General features: G+C 43.7%; 1 pseudogene; it reads left to right on the forward strand.

Moving 5' to 3' along the window:
* The window catches only part of LOC141573910 (thyroid receptor-interacting protein 11 pseudogene), a 50,444-nt pseudogene extending 29,361 nt beyond the window's left edge, over positions 1-21,083 (forward strand).
* The last annotated feature ends 101 nt before the right edge of the window (positions 21,084-21,184 follow it).

Below are 21,184 nucleotides of genomic sequence, written 5' to 3' on the forward strand. Positions count from 1 at the left end.
TCTTTTTTGCTAGGTTCTAGTCTTTTTTCAATGGTTGTTTAGCATTCAGTTGTGATTTCATTGTAGTCGTGAGGAGAGGCAAGCTAGTGGTCCTCCCACTCCACCATCTTAACTGGAACTCCTACGTGCTTCTAATATTCTGATGGTCTCTTTTTTTGTTTTTGTTTTTGTTTTTTACCTTTTTTTGTGGTTAGGATGTTTGTGAGACAGAAGAGGGAAAGGATGTGTCCATGTTGTGTTAATGAGTTTAAGTACATAGGAAAAAAGGCTAGAATGTTATATGCCAAAACTAATAGTTATCTTTGGAAGGTGTGATCTTGGTTAATTTTCATCCTCCTCTTACCTGATTTTTTTTTCATAATGAGCATGTATTTTTATAATGGAGAAAAACAAATTTACTTTAGTTTTGAAAAAGCCATATCCGTTGAAATTATGGCCTCTTCTTGATTACTTTCCGTTGAATTATGATCTCTTCTTGCATTTACAGATGGGCACGTGTTGGAGACAAAGAGATACGCCATCATTGGAGCAGATCTCTGAGATACACCTGAACTGGAAGAGAAACTAAAGAAAAGTAACATGAATACACAGTGAGTTTGTTTTAACCTCTTAGTGATTTTCTGCTATTTTGAGATAAGGCCAGTTAGAAATACAGCATCATACCATGTACCATTTTTCCCCTGTAATCTTTGTAATTTCATAGCTGTTTAGAAAAGTTTTCTGAATTTTTTTTAGAAGCAGTGTTTCTTGAGTCTGTTTTCCCATGAGAATCACCTGTATTGCTTTTGTGAAATACTGATGCCTGATGTAAAGTTTGGGGGAAGATAATTTTGTGCATAGAAACATATAATTGTAACACATAAAGAAAGGATTAGCACCCAGGATATGTAAAGAATAGCTACTGTTAACGAAAAGAGTCCTGTAGAAAAATGGGCAGAGGATAGATGACCAGGCAGTTCAAGGAAGAAACTGATATCATATGAAAATGGTATTTCACTTCAGTAGTAATCAGGTGAAGTTCTATTTTACTCCCACCAAATTGGCAAAAATGTAAAAGTCTGACAATAGCAAGTGTTGGCAAGGACGTTGGGGGAAAGGAATGGACATACACCACGGGTTTGGAAGCGAGCTTGGTATGATCGTTGTAAGAGACAATCTGGAAGTGTCTCGTAAAATTGTAAATGTATGTACCACGTGCTGGTGCCGCTCCGCTGTCGGGCGTATCCCCCGTGTGTGTACGAGGAGTATGTTCATTGCGGCCTCCATTTTTAGTAGCAGAAAGTTGGAAACAATTTAAATGTTCATCAGGAGGAGAATGGATGAATGATGTGTAAAATACATGACTTTGGAGAGAATTCAGAAACTTAATGTTGAGGTTTTTAAAAATAATTTTCATAGTTCTTTTCTTAATTTTTAAAAATTCATTACTATCCTTTTAATGGAGGTGCTGGAGATTGAACCCAGGACCTCGTGCATGCTAATAAGCACGTGCTTCACCACTGAGCTATACCCTCCCCCCACAACTTAATGTTGAGTTTTAAAAAATTAATTTGCAGAGTAATATGCAGAGAGTGATACCAAATGTGCAAAGTCAAACTGCCCAAATGCCATATTTTCATGATTACATATATACATCCCAGAAGTATTTTTTAAATGGACCAGAAGGGTTCACACAAAATTCTTGAGAGTGGGAGAGTGGGTAGCATTCGGGAGCAGAGGAGGGGAGTGAGATGTGTGGTTTTAGCACACTGATGCCGGTCACAGTTAGATTGGAGTTAAAGAGTTAATGGGAGATACGAATATATGTATGTATATGTAAAACTGGGACATTGTGCTGTACACCAGAACTTGACACATTGTAATTGACTATACTTCAGTTAAAAAACAAAAAAAAGTTAATGGGCGAGAAAGGCACATCTGCATGGTCTCCTGTACCTAAACGGACACTTCTCAAAGGAGACATTCAGATGGCCAAGAGGCACATGAAAAGATGCTCAGCATCACTAATTATCAGAGAAATGCAAATCAAAACTACAATCAGGCATCACCTTACACCGGTCAGAATGGCCAGCATCAGAAAGTTTACAGATGGTCTACTGTAGGTGATGATGACACTTTGAAGAATATTTGAGGTAAGTCAAGTTAGACGTTTGAAAGGAATGTAAGAGAACGTTACTTTAAAGAATAAATTGAAGGTGAAGAATCAGTCGCAAACAATTAAAGAAATAGCAACTAAGGCTACCATTGCTGGAGGTTTTGAAGATCTACAAAATGGACAAAAAACAATTGATGTAACAAGTATTAGAATTATACATTCTTCCTTGTGGCTTTGTTGTGTTCTGTGTGTTACTTTATGGGCTGTCTTGTCTTTGCTTTTCTTTCACTTATATATATGTATTTTTAATTCAATTTATTATTTTTTTATTTTTGTGGTTTACTTATTTATTTATATTTAGAGGAGGTACTGGGGGTTGAACCTAGGACCTTGTGTGTGCAAAGCATGTGCTCTACCTCTTGAGCTATAGCCTCCCCCCTTCACTTATATTTTGAAAAATATTAATCCTACTTTTAACATTGCTAATGGTGACCTCTTACAAAATACACTGTCAAATGTTTAACTTTTCACTTTCAAATAATTCAAATATGCAGAAAACTTGCAAAAAAAATTCTCATATAGCCTTCTCTACCTGGCTTTCCCATGTATCAATATCTTATGTAAATAATGGTTACCTTTTGCATTAAAAAAGATGCTTGAAACTGGATTTCTTAAGTATTTAACTTATTAGGTGAGGTTCTGGAACTACTTTTCCCTCAATCAGTTTTTCTAATTATTTCAATTGTATAATCTCAGATTTTGGACTTACACTATTGTTAATTTTAAAAATCTTTTTTTTAACATTTTTTTATTCAGTTACAGTCATTTTACAATGTTGTGAAAAATCTTCTTTTTAATGTCTTTCTTTCTGATTTTCAGTTTTATTTACGACTCATATTTGACTATTTTATCTCTGGCTCAGTGTCCTCAGTTTCTTTGTACCATGATCCAACTGGGTCCAGGAAGCATTTAGAGATATATATGTAAATAAGTTATATAACATTTTACCGTCACAAAAAGGGGGAAATCCAGATGGGCAGAGCAGGTGGATAGTTGGTACTGTCACGTCAGAGCCAGCGTTTACTTGCGGGTGCCCTTTCTCTTTAATGGCATAGTAATGGCACTGCGTCCGGCTGGACAGGTTTGAATTCTGAGGGAAGGATACACTAGACTTTGACCTTGGACAACTTATTTCACCTCTGTGTATCTAAGTTTCCTCCTTGAAAAATGAGAATAATAACAGAACTCAGCAATAAATGTTAACAGATGATAATGTGGAAAACTACTTTTTAAAAAAATCTCTGAGCAATCTCATTCATTTTGATAGTTTTAGTAGCTATTGCTGATGGTTCTGATGGTCCCAGAAGCAGATAAAAATAATCCTGAATCCTGAACTCAGAGATAACCACCTTAAAAAATTTATGCCAAAATTTGTAAATATTTATTTGTCTTTACAATGTGACCGTGCTCTGCATACAGTTTGGGAACTTTTAAAAGAATCAAATGTATCTAGATACGTCTGTATATGTATGTGCATAGATACGCACATATGTTCATTTGTTTCTTCATTTATTTATTCACTCATTCATCCAATAGTTGAGAATCAACCGTGTACAGTTACGAGAGAGCCGTGAACAAAACAGCTTACATTATTGAGTGGGAAAAAAAGAGACATTAAACAGCTAATTGCAATGGGCTCTTTAATGATTCTTGTGGTACCTGCTTTGAAGAAGTATAGGGAAGCGTTTAAAGAGGCCACTGGGACCATGGAGAGGGTCCATGTCAGTAAATTCAGTGCTAAAGCATCGTACATATGAGCTGCCTGGCTTTCTATTGGGTGGATATACCACGTTCTTTACAACTAATTTCTTATTGTGCAATTGTTGCACAAATTCTTTTTACACAATTAATTCAAAGATCGCCACCAGTAGAAAGAAACAAAAATAACTCATTTGCTTTGTGGGAGAAATAGCAACCAGCAGTGAGGAATATCACTATCTCCCCAATGCCTGTGACAGCCCTCCCCCAACCAAGTCACAACAATCAAAAACTGTCTCCAGACATTGTCAAAACCCCCGGGGGCATTGGGTGGGGGCAAAACCACACCTAGTAAGAGCCACTGAACTAGATCAACATCCAGTTCTCCGCCAACAGGACTTTATGAAAGCATCCCTCATGACTCAAACAAGGGGTTTCTCATGTAAGACTTGCCCACATGAAGTACAGAATTATAGCCGCTTTGGAACCAGAAACCGGGGTGTGAAGGCACAGCTCTGTCATTTACTAGCTTGATGACCTCTCTGAGTTCCGGCTTCCTCATCCTTAAATCAGGAACAAATAACATCACCTCTTAGAGCTGCTGCAAGAACGCAGTGAGGTAATTTATGCAAAGCACCGAGCCCCAGCAGCTTAACAGGCACCAAAGACCATTAATCCTCCCCTGGAGAAAAGGCAGCCCAGACTCTGCAGTCGGGAGCCCACAGGATCCAGAGTCAGAAGCCCTGGGCCCGAGGCGTGCCCAGGCCACCTAGGAGCTGTGCAAACCTGGCAGGTCATTTCCCCTCCTTTATGAAACAGAAACGACAATCGCCAGTAGGTGAGAACCACGCCGGCTGCTTTGGTTCAGCACTTGGCGCACGAAGCCAGCTGGAGCAACGTCAGTGATTAGTACCATCAAACCTTTCACAGCTTTCTGTAAGGGGAAGGACGAGCTCTTCAACAAACCCCGAGACCCGAGAATGCAGTGACACTGGGGCAAGGCACAGGGGACAAGAGTAATAACAACAGGGACCCTCAACCTCTAGGTCCTTCTAGACAAGCAGTTGCCAGCTGGTCACCCACAGGCCAAATCTGGCCACTGCTGTATTGTTTACCCCCTGTAGTGTCTTGGTGATTATTTAATTTGCATTTAATGCCATCTGACTTTCATTAAAATCCAGATTTCAGGCTTTTCTGCAAAGCTGCAAAGGTTGAGTCATGCTGGGTCCATCCTGACACATGCCCCTTTGGTGAGACAATAATCATGGGCGGGGCGAGGGGTGGGGCAGACGCCCCCCAGACGTCACCTGGCCTAAGTCACCCATTTATTTTAACACCCTGGACCCTCTAGGCATTTGTTTGTAACTTTAGCTTATCTAAAGATAACTATCTGGGAAAGCATTTGAACCTCCAGGGCGTACTTCAAATAAGGCAGAAACCAACACCCACTGGGACACTCCCTCCCAGGGCCTCACCTGAGTAATAGCTCTCTGGGTTAGGCCTTCAGATTCCTTTTCTCCTGGACACTTCAACCTCATGACTAAACCATCTCCTCACTCTGTATACACCTTCCTCCGTTCAGGGCATCACTTCCCCCAAGATAACACCTGTGTCCAGTGGATTATCTGCATCAAGAATTTTCACAAAACACAATAGCTTTCTTTTTAACCAGACTACCAAACACTCGACATGATGTTTCTGTCTCCTGACCAGTACTCTGGTTTCCCTTGGGGTGCCTGTGCTCCCCGACTCTTACTCCCATGACTTAGGTGGGGTTGACTCTGTACCCATCTGCAGGCAAAAGCATGTGACCCAGGCAGAAGCACTCAGAGTCAGTCTTGGGGCTTTGGCAACAGTGCCTGGGAGAAAAGCGTTCTCTGTCCCTCTGGGACAGGAGCTGAGGAGGATGGACGATGGGGGCGGGGGAGTGAGGAGCAGGGGGTGGGGAATCTCCTTATGGTCACAGCCTGTCTAAAGAGTGGAGCCTCTGGAAACAGCCCAGTCTACGGCCAAGCTCCTTTTGGATTCTTTTGGTCACATTTAATTCCCATCTTCACTTAGGCAGTTAGAATTGGCTTTTCTTACAATCCAAAGAAACCTGATCAATACCAGAGAAATTTAAAAGATGTGCTTGAACATGGAAACAAAGCCAAAAGACTTTGCTCAAATTTTCTCCTTTCTTTTTGTTACCTCCCTCTATCCAGTAAGAACTAGCATTAGCCATCCCTCTACGAGCACTTATGTCATGGTATATAATTATTTCTTTGCTTGCCTGTCTCTTCCACAAATCTGTTGAGCTCCCTCGGGACAGAAAGTGTGTCCTATTCACGTCTGGCTCTTGCACGATGGCGCACACTTTGGGCCGAACAAGTGTCTGTTGAATGCATGAATCCACGGAAGGCAGGGGGACAAAAGGACCCATCCTAATTCTCTTCTTTGCGACACCCGTACCCGGAGACCACCTCATAAGCCTTGCCCCTGTGGTACACAAAGCGTCTTCTGAAACAGACCTACCCAACCACTATAAACAAATTACATCATGAGAATCACTCCTTCCAGACATTACTAATTCTCCCACGTGTCCGTCCCATGGACCCTGACCGCGCGGTTACCCACAAGGTCCTCGTTCTGGGAAGAAAATACTTCATTGCAAGATGCCACCTACAACTGTATGAATTGATACACACTGTGGACAAGCCATTCACACGTATAACTTCACTGATTAGAGTTGGTTTTTTTGAGGAGGAGAGGACCCCTTCTTTGCTTTCTAGCCTTCATTTTGACCCAAATACATCCAGAATCCTGATTCTGATGCCTGGCAACCATCTGATTCTGCCCAATAACAACTGCAGGCTCCCTCCTGCCTCCATTTCCCCCCGCCCCCATCCTTTATAATTAATTAAGTAGAAGGAAATACAAATATGTCTAAGAAATCAACAGCCATAAAACAACAGCTTCCCCACTAAAACCAGTTTTGACTTTAGGTGCATAATTGCCACACCCTTAATAGCTCTGTAATAGCTGCCGCTTCCACTGCATCAAGCAATAAAGATTTTCAAACAGTCAAAGGTCAGGCCCGGAATTATACTCCTAGGATGAAGCACAGCATTTACTGTATCCAATTCTCGTTTTCCCATACTTGGGCCCACACCACCAGGGCAGTCGAGGAACAACCGGATTTTCTCGAATTTAACAATATTTACTGAGCATCTACCATGTGATAAGAACCACAGCGGACCCTGGGAATCAAGAGAGAAAGTGTAAAAACTCTCAAAGCATTCAGTCTAAAGGGGGACACTGGCAAGTAAAGACACAATTCCATTATGGAAAAACAGGAATTATGAAAGCACCCAGCAGGGCACATCCAATCTATGTTGGAGCATCAGAGAGGCCTTTGAGAGACAGAGACCTTTATAGGGAGGACTGGAGAATGAACAGGAGGTGGCCTAGGGCAGATGTAGTGAAAGAGTTTCCAACAGTTCCAGGTAGAGGCTAATTAATATGTAAGAAAGCACAGCCTCCTCTGGAAACTGAAAGGAGGCAAGTATGGCTGGAATTTAAAAGTGTAAAGAGAGACGCTGCTACAGAGGAAGCAGGGCCAAGAGGTCCTGGACGGTTTCTAGCTTTTGAAGCCTCTGAACTTTGTTTAAACAAACAAACAAACAAACATCAGTTGCCTGATACAAGGTACAAACAGGCCAAAATGACTCTGACAAATGCATCTTGACATTCACTAAATATTGATTCCACCATGCGTGTTACTGAGAACACTAAGGGGGTAGGAAACTGGCAAGGAATTACCTTGTCATTCATTTACAGATTCTTGGTTGAAACATCAGCTGTCACTACCACTCTGTATACCTTCCTCTCAAAATTATTTCTATCCTTTTCCCACAAATACCTGAAAAGCAGGCACTCTAGGCTTTAGCAGATAGGGATTAACTCTGCAAATAGGATAAATGCACCCCAAGCTAACAGGGTGGGGGTACCAAAAAACTGAAACAACAGAACTAAGCAAAAAGTTGAGGGAAACAAAACAGTAAAAAGCAAATTTGGAAAACGCAGGAGGAAGTAAAAGTATTTTCATACACACACACAAAAGAAGTGTCCCACGTGCTGTGGCCAAACCAAAGTCCCCCTTTGACCCAACTGCTGAAAAAAGAAGCAAAAGCTGTGAAAAATTCCACTTTCATATCTCATCAGAGAATTAACAACAAAATCGGTACCACACAGCTAACTAGCCCTGGAAGACCTCGAAATATTTGCCCCAGACGATACAGCACAGGACAGTCACCTCCAGAAGCTCTCCAAACCACAAACCATTCCTCTCTTTCAAAAGCCTGAACATCCACAACCTCTGGTCTCTCCTGTCATTTCATGATCAATGCCTGTGAGGCGGTAAAGCCGTCCCAAGAAACTTGGAGAAGGATGGGCTTCCAAAACTAAAGTGAGAAGAATTTTTTTTTTTTAAAGATCATTACTTTTTTAACTGGCTCTAGGTGTTTGCAGAATCTTTTTCTCTCCTACTTCCAAATTTCTCAATGTCAAGCTCTCCAGGTCACATTTGCCCCTGGTTTGGAGAGGGCAGCACCTCTCAGCTGCCTCCTCAAAGAGCGTTCTGAAACTCACTATGCAGATCCGCTGGGCTTTACTAACCCTGTACTTCTTTTTTGCCATCATACACTTGTAAGTGAAGGCTTAGCCACAGCGGGGCAACCCGGGAAGGCCGAGCGATTCAAGCCCAGCAGCCTTGGACGCAACACTCCTGGGAGGCGTAGCCCCAGGCGGTGGGCCCAGACCTGCTGGATCTCAAGAGGGTGGGGAGGAAGGGACAGAGGGCCTGTCCAGCGTCCCGAGGGCGGGGACACGAGGCAGTGGGGACTCTGAGGGATGGGAGCGGGCAGGCGCGGGCTGCCCAGCTGGTCTCCAGGGGGCCAGGCGGCAGCCCAGAGCTGGTCGGCAGGCCCTGGCATGGCGCAGACCCTGGCACCCGGCCCCGCAGGCCTCGGTGCGGAGGCCGGGCCCTGAAGCGACAGCACCCGAGAAGGAGCCGACCCGCTTCTGGCTGGCCCAGCGTGGTGCACTCACCTGCCCACAGTCTGGTTGGCCATCTTCTTCATGCGGTTTAACTGCTTCTTCATGGCAGCGGCTGCGGTGGCCGGCGGGGCTCGGGCTGGTCAGGATGGGGGACGGCCTGCAACTCCTAAATCGCTTCCTAGCTAAGGCGGCTGTGGGGTTCAGCTACCCAGGCCAGCGGCCCCGACCTCGCCACATTGCTTCCAGCGGCGCTGCCAACTGGGCTGCCCTAGTCGGGTCCAACGAGGATACCCAGACCCAGGGCAGGGGTCTGGCTGCATGGCGCCTGGTCCCCTGCTCCCCAAGTCGCTCCCTGTGCCTCGGGAGGAGTGGCCACTCAGGGCATCGTGGTCCACTAGGACCTTGGCATGCTTTCGCTCAGCGATCACCCATTCGAGTGATATTTAACACCCTTGCCAGACTAGGTCTCAAACACACGGTGGGAAAAGCAGAAACACAGTGTAGACAGTGCGACACCCCCACCTATGGCGTCCAAGAACACCCAAAACCCATCCTCGCGGCTAGACACCCAAGCTGGGCTTGCTAGGGAAGGAGGGCCGAGGTGGAACCACAAAGGACATGCGGGAGCTTTGGAGCCATGGAAATGTTCAGTGTCTTTAACTAGGCCCGTGCTTAAGTGCAGGTGGAGTTACTTTGGAGATGGCACCTTCAGAGCCGCCATCATGGTGGCCGGCGTCTAGGGGGTCGGGATGGTGTATGACACTGGGCAAGTCAAGGAAGCGGGGGAGAAGGGCCTAACCCCATTGCTGGGAAGTTGTGGGGATGGGCAGAAAGGCCTGAGGAGAGACAGATCATTGGAGACAGGACCTTCGTTAGGTCCCACACCAGGCCTGGGTGCTGCGAGGCAGGGTGGAGTGTTGAGGGGCTCCTGTGCTCCACCGTTGCCTAGAAACCCCTCATTGTGATCTGATTCTTAGCTTTGCGCTGGCTGCAGTTCAGGGACAGTTCGCGGGATTGTCCGACTGTGCTGGACGCTTTTTGCGGAGCGGACCAGGTCAGTTCTATAACCCGCAGTGATGTCCTGGTTTAGTGGCCTTAGCTCCAGCCTAGGCCACTCCCTGGGCCAAGTGGGTGATAGTGTAGCATCTTTCACTGGACACGTCACTAATTTTAGAAAAGATGTGTTGAGGAAAGGAAGTGAAAAGGTAGAGGTACCTGAATCTAAGACGAAGGAGGTTGAAGACTCTCAGTCAATTTTAAAATCAGAGAATGAGAGACTTAAAACTCTTTACAGTGATCTAGAAGAGAAGTATGAAGCCTCAGAGCTTCAAATAAGACAGCAGACTACTAGTTACAGACATCAATTACAACACAAGGATGTAGATATCAAACTCCTTACAGCAAGACAGATAGCGCTAAAGGATCAACTGCTGAAGCTGCAAGCAGTCTCACAGTCAGTAGACCCTGAAGCTGGCTCTGTACCCCCAGTCACTTTACCACCTCCACTGGGTTATGATACCAATGACCATGCTTTAGCTGTCCAGAATAATGATATGGACTTTGCTGACCTAATTTTGTCACAACAAGAAATAAATAGATTGTCAAATGAAGTCTTAAGACTTGAAGCTGATGTCAGCCACTGGAGGCATGTTGCCAAAAAGTTCACAGCGCAGGGAGCAGAGAGCTTTGACCAAAATGAAATCTGCAAACTGCAAACTACCATCAAGGAACTTGAATAGAATCGATACAAGGAAATTGATGACCATCAACTTGAAATAGTGACAGTGCAGAGAGTTCATTAACAGAAACTGGCAGAAGTAAGTCGTAGCCATCGACAAAAATGTAGGGACTATGAAGAAAGGATTGGAGAACTGGAAAATCTGTTACTGCACGGTGGCTCCGGAATTGGACCAACTCATGACTTTCAAATTCATGACATGCAGGAAGCTATTCAAATTCTACAAGCTGAAAAGGAAGAGTCCACCAAGAAAATCAAAGAACTTGAGGATAGAATGAAATACATGAATGGAAAATTATCTTCTGTAGAGAGTGAAAGAGATGTTTTAAGGAGGGAACAAGACCAGATAAATGAAGAAAATAAGGAAAGAACTGAAGAGGGTGAATTGCAACCTTACGTTATGAAGCAGTGATGCCGGGACAGCAAAGGAACGAGTGCTTCCACCAAGTACATCAATGGAGGAAGTGTTCAGAGAGCAGCAAGCACTGTCGGATGCTGAAAACGAACCAATGAGACTGAGCAGCTTAAGCCAGGATAACGATGTCATCGAACACAACCTGAAACTTCAGGAACGAGTCCAAGTTCTAGAAAAAGAAAATTCACAGCTAAGTCAAGAAAAGGAAGAACTTCAACGATCACTTGTCAAATTGAGCAATGATTACAAAGTAATCAAAAGCACGGCTACAAGAGACATCAATTCTGGTTCAGAAGAACATGATTTGAGATGTGACTTGGAACTCAAGGAAGGACAACTCAATGAGAGGATTACTAAGAAGGAATTACTGACACCCGAGTTAGGAGAGTTGGACGAGAAGAAACAAGAAACTGCAGAGCACGTGGTTTTGATGCAAGATCAGCGATCAGAACAGCAGCATGAAGGAGACGGTGTCATCCAAAAACTAAAACAAGAGCTGGAGGAAGAAAAAAGGAGAGTCCGTCAACTTGAAGACGATCAGATGAACATTATTAAAGAGTTGGATATGCAAAAAGAAAGGTTAATTCAAAGTGAATTAGCTGCTAATGATTTGCTTTTAACCAAGCAGAAGCTTGAGGACAAAATAGAAGATTTAGTACATCAGCTAAATCAGTCACAAGACTGTAATGTCGACATCCACAAGGAGAACTGTGAACTTAAGGAAGTTATTAAAACAAGAAGGAACTTTCAAGAATCAAGAAGGAATTTGTTCGGTCTCTTAATCAAGACCCGAATGGGAAGGTTGACTCACTTAAAGAACACGAGGCCGAAGTTAGAAACTTAAGGCAAAATCTTTCCGAAATGCAAGAGCTCAATGTCAACGTAAGCAAAGTGGCTTTTGATCTCCAAATGGAAAATGAAAAGGTGGTTTTGGCACTTGAAGATGTAAGACGCCAGTGGGAAGAATCTATTGTTGGTAACGACCAGAAGTCTCTGGGAAAAAACACTCCAGTGGAGGCTTTAAAACTGGAAAAAGGACAGTCAGAAGCAGAATTGTGTCAGGCTGAAAAGAGGCTTTTGGAAGAAACGAAGAAGAATGAGCAAACAATTGAAGAATTGTCAAATACACATCACCCAGATAGCTCTGCCTTACACCTGGAGCAGGAGTGTTTAATGCAACTCAGTCAAGAGAAAGATTCTGAAATAGCAGAACTCAAGAATATTGAGCAGATAATTGCTGACCATAAAGAAACTCAGGCAATGCTGTCATCTTGTTTAGAAGAGCAGGAGCAATTGAAACAACTTATAGAAGAGAAAGAAACTTTTATTGAAAAACTGCAAGGAAGTTCAGATCCTTGGGAGGAATTACAGAAATATACTCAAGGCTTAAGAAAAATGGAACTGCTACAGCAAACCATCGAAGAAAAAGACACAAGTCTTGCATCCATGAAAGAAGAAAATAGTCATCTGAAAGAGGAACTGGAACGACTGAGAGAACACAGTCAAACCGAATCTACGATTAACCCTAACATGCTAGACGCTATTACGGATCTAGACTCTGAGAGCTCTCCATCAAGTGTCATGAAAGGCAATCTTGAGGAGAAAGTAAAACATCATCAAAAGCAAACTAAAGATCCAAGCCAGACTAAGATGCGACAGCGTCAGTCTTTACAAGAAATGGATGGTCTTGCAAACCAACAGGAGCAGATGAATATTAAACACACTCAGCTCTTTGCAGCCAGAGGGGAGGAGATCGAGAATTTACAAAATGCAATTGAACAGATCAAATCCCAGTTGCCTGAAAAATCCCAGCACATGCCAACAGAACATTCGGATGTTTTTCAAGTGACAAAAGTTCAGAGTCTTAATGTAGAAAACGGAACTGAAAAGCATGACTTATCTAAAGATGAAGCCGAAAGATTAGTAGGACTAAAAGAACAAAAATTAGAGATTCAACTTCTAACTGAAAAGAATATCCATTTAACTGAACAGATTGATCACCTCTGCAAAGGTGAGGCTGGTAACCTAACCCAGCTTATCCAGCAGAAAGATTTGGAGATACAGTATCTTCATACCAAAATATCTTCAGCTTCCTACACCCAAGACGAGGGGTGTCTTCAGCAGCAACTGCAAACGTATGCTTTGGAAAGAGAACAAATACTGGCTGTTTTAGACGAGAAGACTAAGGAAAATAGCCTTCTTAGAAGGGAAAACTTCAGGATGGTGGATATCATTATGGGCAAAGAGGCAGATCTTGAGAAGCTCCGAGATGCAAATATGAAACTACCCCCTAGAGCTGAAAGCAGTGATCAGGATATGTGTAGAGAAACGATTCAGAATTTATCCCACATCATTCGAGAAAGAGACATTGAAATGGATGCACTGAGTCAGAAATGTCAGACATTATTGACGGTTCTGCAGAATTCCAGCAGTGGTAATGAGGTTAATGGTGTTTACATTAATCAGTTTGAGGAGCTTCTACGGGAACGGGAACAATTAAAGCAGCAGGTTTCGATAATGGAGGAATGGAAACAGCAGGTGGTGGCCACGGTACAAAGTATGCAGCGTGGGTCAACCCATCTTCAGAACGAGCTTCAACAACTTCAGGCACGGGTTTTCATGGACAGTGATAATAAATCTCAACTACACATGAGCTATACTGACCTGATCAAAAATTATGAAGAGAACAAAACCCGACTCAAAAACATGGAGATACAAGTTGCCCAAATGCAGCTCAGCCTAGAGCAGCTTTGCAATGCCAAGGCTCTTCTGCTAGGGAAACCTGAACTGACCTTACCGCAGCCCTCCACCGAATCGCCTCCTTCCGAGTCAGCTGCCTCTCTTGAGGCAGTTAAGTCTGATGGATCCGGTGAGTCTTCAAAGCTGCTCCAAGGAGAGATAGAAGAGTTAAGAAAATCAGCAGAGGAAAAAGATGCAGCAATTAGAACCCTCCGGGAGGATAACCAGACACTGTGTGAGTCCATTGCGGCCGCCTCAGAACTCGACAGAAAACAGCATGAAGAAAGGGATTCCAAACTTCAGCAGCTCCGGGAGAAACAGGATGACTTACAAAACTTACTCCAGGAAAAAGCTCTTGCTCAAAGCCAAAAGTGACGAATTACTTTCTTTAAGTGAAGACTTCACTAATGAAGTGAGTGAAAATGAAATTTTGAGGCAGGCGGTAATCAACCTGAAGGAGAGAGTCGCCAGTTTGGAAGTGGATATGTGTAAACTCAAAGAGGCCAATGAAAAAACACTAGAAACATGGAGGGAAAAGGAAACAGAAAATCAAGCACTACAAGAGACAAACATGCGGCTGGCTTTCTATGATGCGGAGAGAGGAACAGTTGGAATGTGTGGCCATGAAGGAAAAAGCTCTTGCCTTGGAGCACCTAGTGAAAGAAAAAGAACAAGGCAAGAGTGGGGAATTAAATCAGCTTTTGCGTGCAGTGACATCAATGCAAGAAAAGACACTTATTTTTCAACAGGAGAGAGGTGAAGTCATGCTGGCACTGAAACAGAAGCAGATGGAGAACTGTGCCCTCCAGAGTGAGGTTCAACATTTACACGACAAAGAAGTACGTTTGAAGCAGGAGCTAGAGCGAGCACATCGCCTGGCTTTGGAATCCAAAGAGTCTCATAACCGTGAAGCCTTAGCTGCAGAAGACAGAGCGGCTCAACTCAGAATGAAAGTGAAGGCACTGGAGGAAAAGCTCCTTCTGTCTTCTAACGCAGTGGAAGATGCAAGCCAACGAGCCCGCTTGCGGATGGAGTCATTGAAGGAACAATTGAATGTTGTCACCAGGCAAAAAGATGACATTTCACAACAGCTCTGTGCGTCCCAAGAACAAGAAAAGCAGTATGCACAAGCACTAGCTAATCTGAAGATGGAACTTGCTGAATGGATGGAAAAGGCAGACGATCTAGAAGGGAAACTGCAGAAGGCAAAGGCTGTCTTGAATCTGAAGGAAGAAGAAATTAAAGTTTTGACAAAACAAAATGAGGTCCAACGGGAAGTGCTAGATGATGTGCAAAGAAAACTGCTGGACTTAGTAAGTAAAGCAGAAGAAAAAGTCGACAAAAGCTTAGTGAGGAAGCTCTTCATGGAGTATTTTCAAACACCCAGACCTCAACGCCATGAAGTGTTAACAATTACTGGGAAACACTCTGGGCATTAAAAGGGAAGAAATGGAGCTGGTTTTTAATGAAGAGCAAGGCGGTGGTACCAGATGGATGGCTAGGTGGCTTGGGTCGAAAAGTGTCCCCAACACACCTCTGAGACCAAATCAACAATTTACGCCTAAGAATTCTTTTTCAGAACTTTTTGCTCAGTTTCTAGATACAGAATCTCACTCTACTGGTCCACCATCAAAAGCCTCTACTGAGGATATAAAGACTCCCAGTTCACCGGGAAGGAAACAACTGGCTAAAAATGCCCCACCAAGTCTTACAACGACCCTAGGAGCCGCACCCAAAACACCCAGTGTGAATCACTGCTCCACTGCTGTTTCACTTATTAACCCACCTGGACCTACAACCGATGGATCGGAGCATCTTCTTTTAAATGCTGTTACTGATGTTCTGCCCACATACACACCTTTGCTGCTGTCACCTGGCAAGAGCGCTGGAGTTGTGCCAAAAGACCTTTCAAAGCAGTAGATGCTTCTTCAGCCAGAGATGAGACAGTCCTAAAGAAACCGGGCACTACATTTGTGTACCTCACCACAACATGGCCTTAAAAAAAAATAAGGCCATGTATTTGTATTCAGTTTTACTTTGTTTAATAAAAATATTAATACTTAAAAAAAAAAGTGTGTTGTAAGGACTTTGAAGATATTCCCCAAACTTAAAACAGTGGTTACTCCTTGTGAGAATGGGCTTTGGTGAGATGGGTGGCTGTGGTCCAAGGACACTTCAAATACTGTTTGCAAGGCTTTTGATCAGCATTTAATAAAGGCATCAAAACCCCCTAAGACCATCAAATGGCCATGGCCAACTCCCTTGCCCATCTCAAGAGCCACTCCAGAGCTTCGCTGCTTTCCTGAATTATGATTGTGCCCTCGATACTAGAGGCCAGAAGTCAAGAACCCTCAATTTCCCACACCTGCTTCCTACGTTCAACCATCCATCTGTTCTTCTCCATTCACCTCTGCTCTTTCCCCTTTTTTTTCAGAGGACAAGGGGCCCAGCTTTGCAGCTGACGTCTCATGGCTCCTTTGTACCCTGGAAACTATCCAGTCAAACGACGTCAAAGACCTCATTCCACTAATTTTCCATTCTGCTTTATCTTTAGTTGTCTCTTTCCCTGAAGATAAGAGCCTGCCAAAGCCTCTGCCAGCAAAGCATCCTCCTTTCTGCTCCTTCAGGTACCACCTTCTCTCTCTACCTTTCACAGCTGAGCTTCTGAAATTCTTCACTCCTTGTCACCATCTCATTTCTCACTGATTTCTTTTTGAAAGCTCCACAAAATCTTGTCTCAATGCCCCCTAATTTCCTGATGCATTAGAAATTCGTCTTTTTAGTTACTTAAGCTCTCCGTAGCATCGTATAAACGTTATCCCCATCTTCATTCTTTTAACATTCTCTCCACCTTCTTTCTTTTGGGGTGCCACTCGCCTTAGGTTCCCTTCCTGACATGAGGCGCTTTTTCTCCCTGCTTCCTTTGTAACGTCTTCGGACCACTTCGTAAGTGGGCATGTTCTCTGAGGGGCCATCTTCAGCTAAATGGGTCTTCTCCCTCTCGCTGCAGGCTCAGGGCAAGCTCATCCACTCCCATGAATGGACGTTCACCCGGATGCCAGGGACTTCTGAATGCCTATATCTAACCTACCCTTCTGACTCCACCCTGATTTATCTGCTTGTCTGCTGCATGTCTGTGGGCTTCTCAAAAGCAACATGTCTGAAAGGGAGCTCAGCATCTGCCCTTAGAACCCTCCTCCTCCTCCTCCCCTTTTATCTTCTAATAAAACCTCTGTGCTTCTTATCACCCAGGCAAGAGGCATCAGAGCCATGGTTTATCTCTCTGACTCGCCCACTCCATAGCCAATCAACTACCAGATAGACCTTACTTCCTTCCCTTCCTTTCTGCTCCCATGGCTCTGATGCAGCCTTTCCTGCCTCTTCCATGGGCTAGTACAGTGGACTCCTCCCTAATCTTGGTGGTTGCACTCTCGAGCTCCCTTGGGTCCATTTTGGGTGCTGCTGTGAGGGTGAACTTTCTAAGGTGAAGATCTGATGTTACTTTCCTGCTGTAAATTACTTCAGGTTCCTCATTACCCGGAGTCCACACTTTAACAGAATAACCAAGGCCTTGCCTGTGTAGCCTTACTTCCTGCTCGTCACCCACATGTGGACCACCGTTCAGCCACGTGAGACTTCTTGCAAACATGAATGGACTCTTACCCAAATAGCTGTGAGCCCATGAGGCTAATCATAGCAGGGTAATGCCTTCCACAAAGTGCAGATCAGATGAGTTCAGCCTCCTCTTCACTTGTTGGTGGGGAGGGAATTCCCACCCTAAAGCTGTGGGGAGGGGCTGAACACTGAACAGGTGGGTCTCATAGCAGGTTATTAGTCACATAGACTCATAGTCCAGGGGGTGGAGGACTTGGCGACACCAGGCAGGGCCACACGGAGGTTGCACTTGGGAACAGAGTGAACCAGCAGGGGCTCTCGGGGGCAGACTTAGGAGTAACAAGAGGGCGGAGGTGACTCTGTTGTCCACTGGATGGTGTGATTCCCTTCTGTAAATGATTTCACAGGCTGGCAGGGCACTGGAGGCGGCTACTTGGGGGTAAACTGCACGTGTTCCAGGTGATAAGGAGGGCGATTTGGCTTGGGAACCTGACCTATGGGAGCAGAAGGGGAGGACAGTTTGAAGTTAGACCATTTTAAGCCCCCCTGTTTTACCTCTAGTCCCCTTAATCCTGGGGGAAAAAAAACGGAAGGCAGTACTTAAGCTTGAATCTTGATTTCAGGGTGAATACCAGAATGGGTTCTTTGATAACTTCATATCAATTTAAACATTGGTGATTGAGACTTTTAGGAAATAGAAGTCCTTCCCTAGGAAGTGACGTTGCCACTTGACCAAGAGGGAGAGGTGATCATCCATAATACAAAGTGTGTCGACTCTTTCCTATTGATGTCCACTCAGTTGACCCCAAGGGGTCTGGGAGAAGGGGTGACGTCCTCTAGCACTACAGCATCTGGCAATGAACTGAGGACCGGAGGCCACCCCCACCTACAGGTGAATGGGCCAGAGGACTCAGGTTTGGCTTCATCTTGTAGCAAGGAGGCCTTGAGAACCACACCGACCTTGTGAGATTTCGCTTCCATGACTCAAAGAATAACAGGGCACTGAGTATGGATGCTCAGATCCTGTGAGAGACTATTTTCCGAGGAGCCCAGTGCAGGGCCAGCGATTCCTGCTCTAATGGTACGTGATTCAGGCCCAAGGAGGGCAGTTTCTTGCATCAGAAGCCCACGGACAACTTATGGACATCATAAGTGGTCCAGAGACCCCAGGAAGCACAGGAGAACATTGCTAAATCCTCTTCACTGAGAGGAGTGCTTGTTGATCTTAATTTAGACAGACTCTAGAATCCTTTGTCGGAGGGGCTCCCACTCAAGGTGGGCTAATTTAATAGTGACAGCATAAATGGAAAAAGAGTAGTTCTAAGAATTACATGGTTTTAAAAAGAGAAGCACTATAAAACAATGGAAAAACGAAAAATCATTGTGTTAATTGTTCCAGTAAAGAACATCTAACCACGCACATGTTTTCTTCACCCCAAACATCATGATAATCCAGAAGTCAGTCAATTATTAGCTTTTGGATTTCAAAACAGGCTTTGGAAACTCATCCTGGAAGGATTTTTAAATATTTCTTATAGTCTGAAAACTAACCTCTGAGTATCAAAAGTGAAGTCCCAGAGGGCTGAAGTCATAAAGTTTCTGCAATGATTGATAGATTTGCGAAGAACAAATGAAGAGTCAGATAATCTTGCCCTGGGAGATAAATTCCGTAACAGAGGGAGGTCAAATGGACAGGGGCTGCGGCCCGAGCTCCTAGGGGCTGAGGCTGGAGAGACTGCTTAGAGAGGACTTGAGTCAGCACAGAAAGGCACCCCCACCGGCAGCCTCTCTGGGGTGAGCACTGGGGCAAGGGGGAGCCAAGTCCAGGCTCACAGACCATCTCAGTCACTGCCTAAGCCAAGGGCAGCCTGGGCCCATGCCCAGAAGCTATGTGGCAGCCTTCGTCAATGCCTGCATTTTCATTTCTCAGCAAGATGGACACATCTGTGACTCAGACGTGGCCCAGCCCTCTAAATTACTCTAGTCCCCTTAAGCCTGGGGGGTAAAAACGGAAGGGAAAGCCTTAGGAACCCATCCTGGCTGGAGGAAGCACAGGGTTGAATATTAACCTAGTTTAAAAAAAAATTTTTTTCACGTTTGATTAACAAGTAGAATTTGAATAAAAAGGAGGCCAAGGACGCAACATCCTAGGAGAGGACACATGAGCAAATGTCAGATGTTCTGATGGGACGAAGAGGAAACCAGTCTGTAGCAGGGGAGGCAGAGCGGGGAGTAATACATAAATGTTAATGTTTGCTTTTAACATTTGTTTGTATGCTTTTTCATTATTTTAATGCATTTGCATTTAAAATTTGCCTCTTCCAGCTTTCACTTTATAATTGACTATTTCGCACCTTTTTTTCTTTTAAGGAGTGCGAAGTTCTTCATTTCTTCAGGTAGAAGTTTCATTGCTCCAAATCGTTGAGAAATGACTCAAGATGTATATGTTGCTCTTTATAATTTCCCCCAGAGGGTAAAATAAACTACCTGCATTCATTAACTCTGTTCAAAAATTTTGCACATCACCTGCAGGAAATTCTCTACTGGTATTCTCAGAAATTCATTATTGGCCAAAAGCCTGGAAATCATTGTTCACTTTAGTATTACTTATCATTATGGAGCAAAAACAGTCTGCAAAAACTTGGCAAATTATAATTTCTGCCTGGCGGGTTTATATCTTACTGTTCAGTGTATTAATTTAATACTTCATTTCCCTTTATTAAGTCCTCTAAATGTTATTAAGCGTTTTTCCTGGCATTCAACCCATGCATTAACTGACTTTTTCCCACTTTCTTTTAGGAGCAAAAAAATAACATAAAGTAAGATTGGCCAAAAAGTACAAGAACCTTTACTAACACACTTATTTTTCCCCGCTAAGAACATTCTCCTAATCTTCAATTTAGAGGCCTGCTGTTGAAATCAAGTGAACAGGGAGTATTTTCACTCTGGTTTAGTAGTTTCTGTTTCAGATTTCCAATTGAAACCCTTACACAGAAGACCATTCAGGTAGAATGATCCATGAAAATTTAACAAACCTAAACTCTACAGGTAGCTTTATTTCATTTGTTCTATTCCCATTCATATTGCAGAACTAAAAGCTAAGTGCTGGGTACAAGGAAGGGAATTCCATCTCCCACCTTCCAAGTTAACTTCCTGACCATTACTTACTATTCCCATTATATCTACAACAGTTTGATTATAATGTTGAACAGACAGTGACCTGGGATGAAGACGTACTATTACAGAAAGGGAGCCACAGAAAGATCTAATGTGACCTTACACATGTGTGTATGTACGTCCACAAACAGCATAGACATATACATGTTAGCTGAACTCAACTCCAGAACAATCCAGCTAATTTTTCAAACACGTATTAGCAGTTCCTTCATTAAATGTGTTTAAGGAAGTCTATTCCACTCAAGACAGCAGGAGAGAATTTAAATTACGGGAAAAAATGAGGGAACTCGAGACCAAAAGAGCCACGTGACTAGTGGATGGTGGGAGAAGCAGCTTCAGTAACTTGCAGTTGAAGCTCAAGTTGGCCTCCTCAGTATTAATGAAAGGAATCTTCATACTGCATTTTTTCCCCTATTTTATGCTCAAAAAATGATTTTTGAGAACTCAGGAACGATTTTAATTCTAAATTTTTAGCTCTATGAGAGTACATAATACATAGGCAGTAGACTAAACCTTTGCAAGAATTCATTAAGTAACAAAGAGCACATACAGACAGATAAGGACCACCTGTATTTCAACCCAAAGTAAAGGCATGAATCTTGCATTTGCA

The sequence above is a fragment of the Camelus bactrianus genome, chromosome 18 (genome assembly GCF_048773025.1).
Source record: "Camelus bactrianus isolate YW-2024 breed Bactrian camel chromosome 18, ASM4877302v1, whole genome shotgun sequence".
Classification (NCBI taxonomy): Eukaryota; Metazoa; Chordata; class Mammalia; order Artiodactyla; family Camelidae; genus Camelus; species Camelus bactrianus.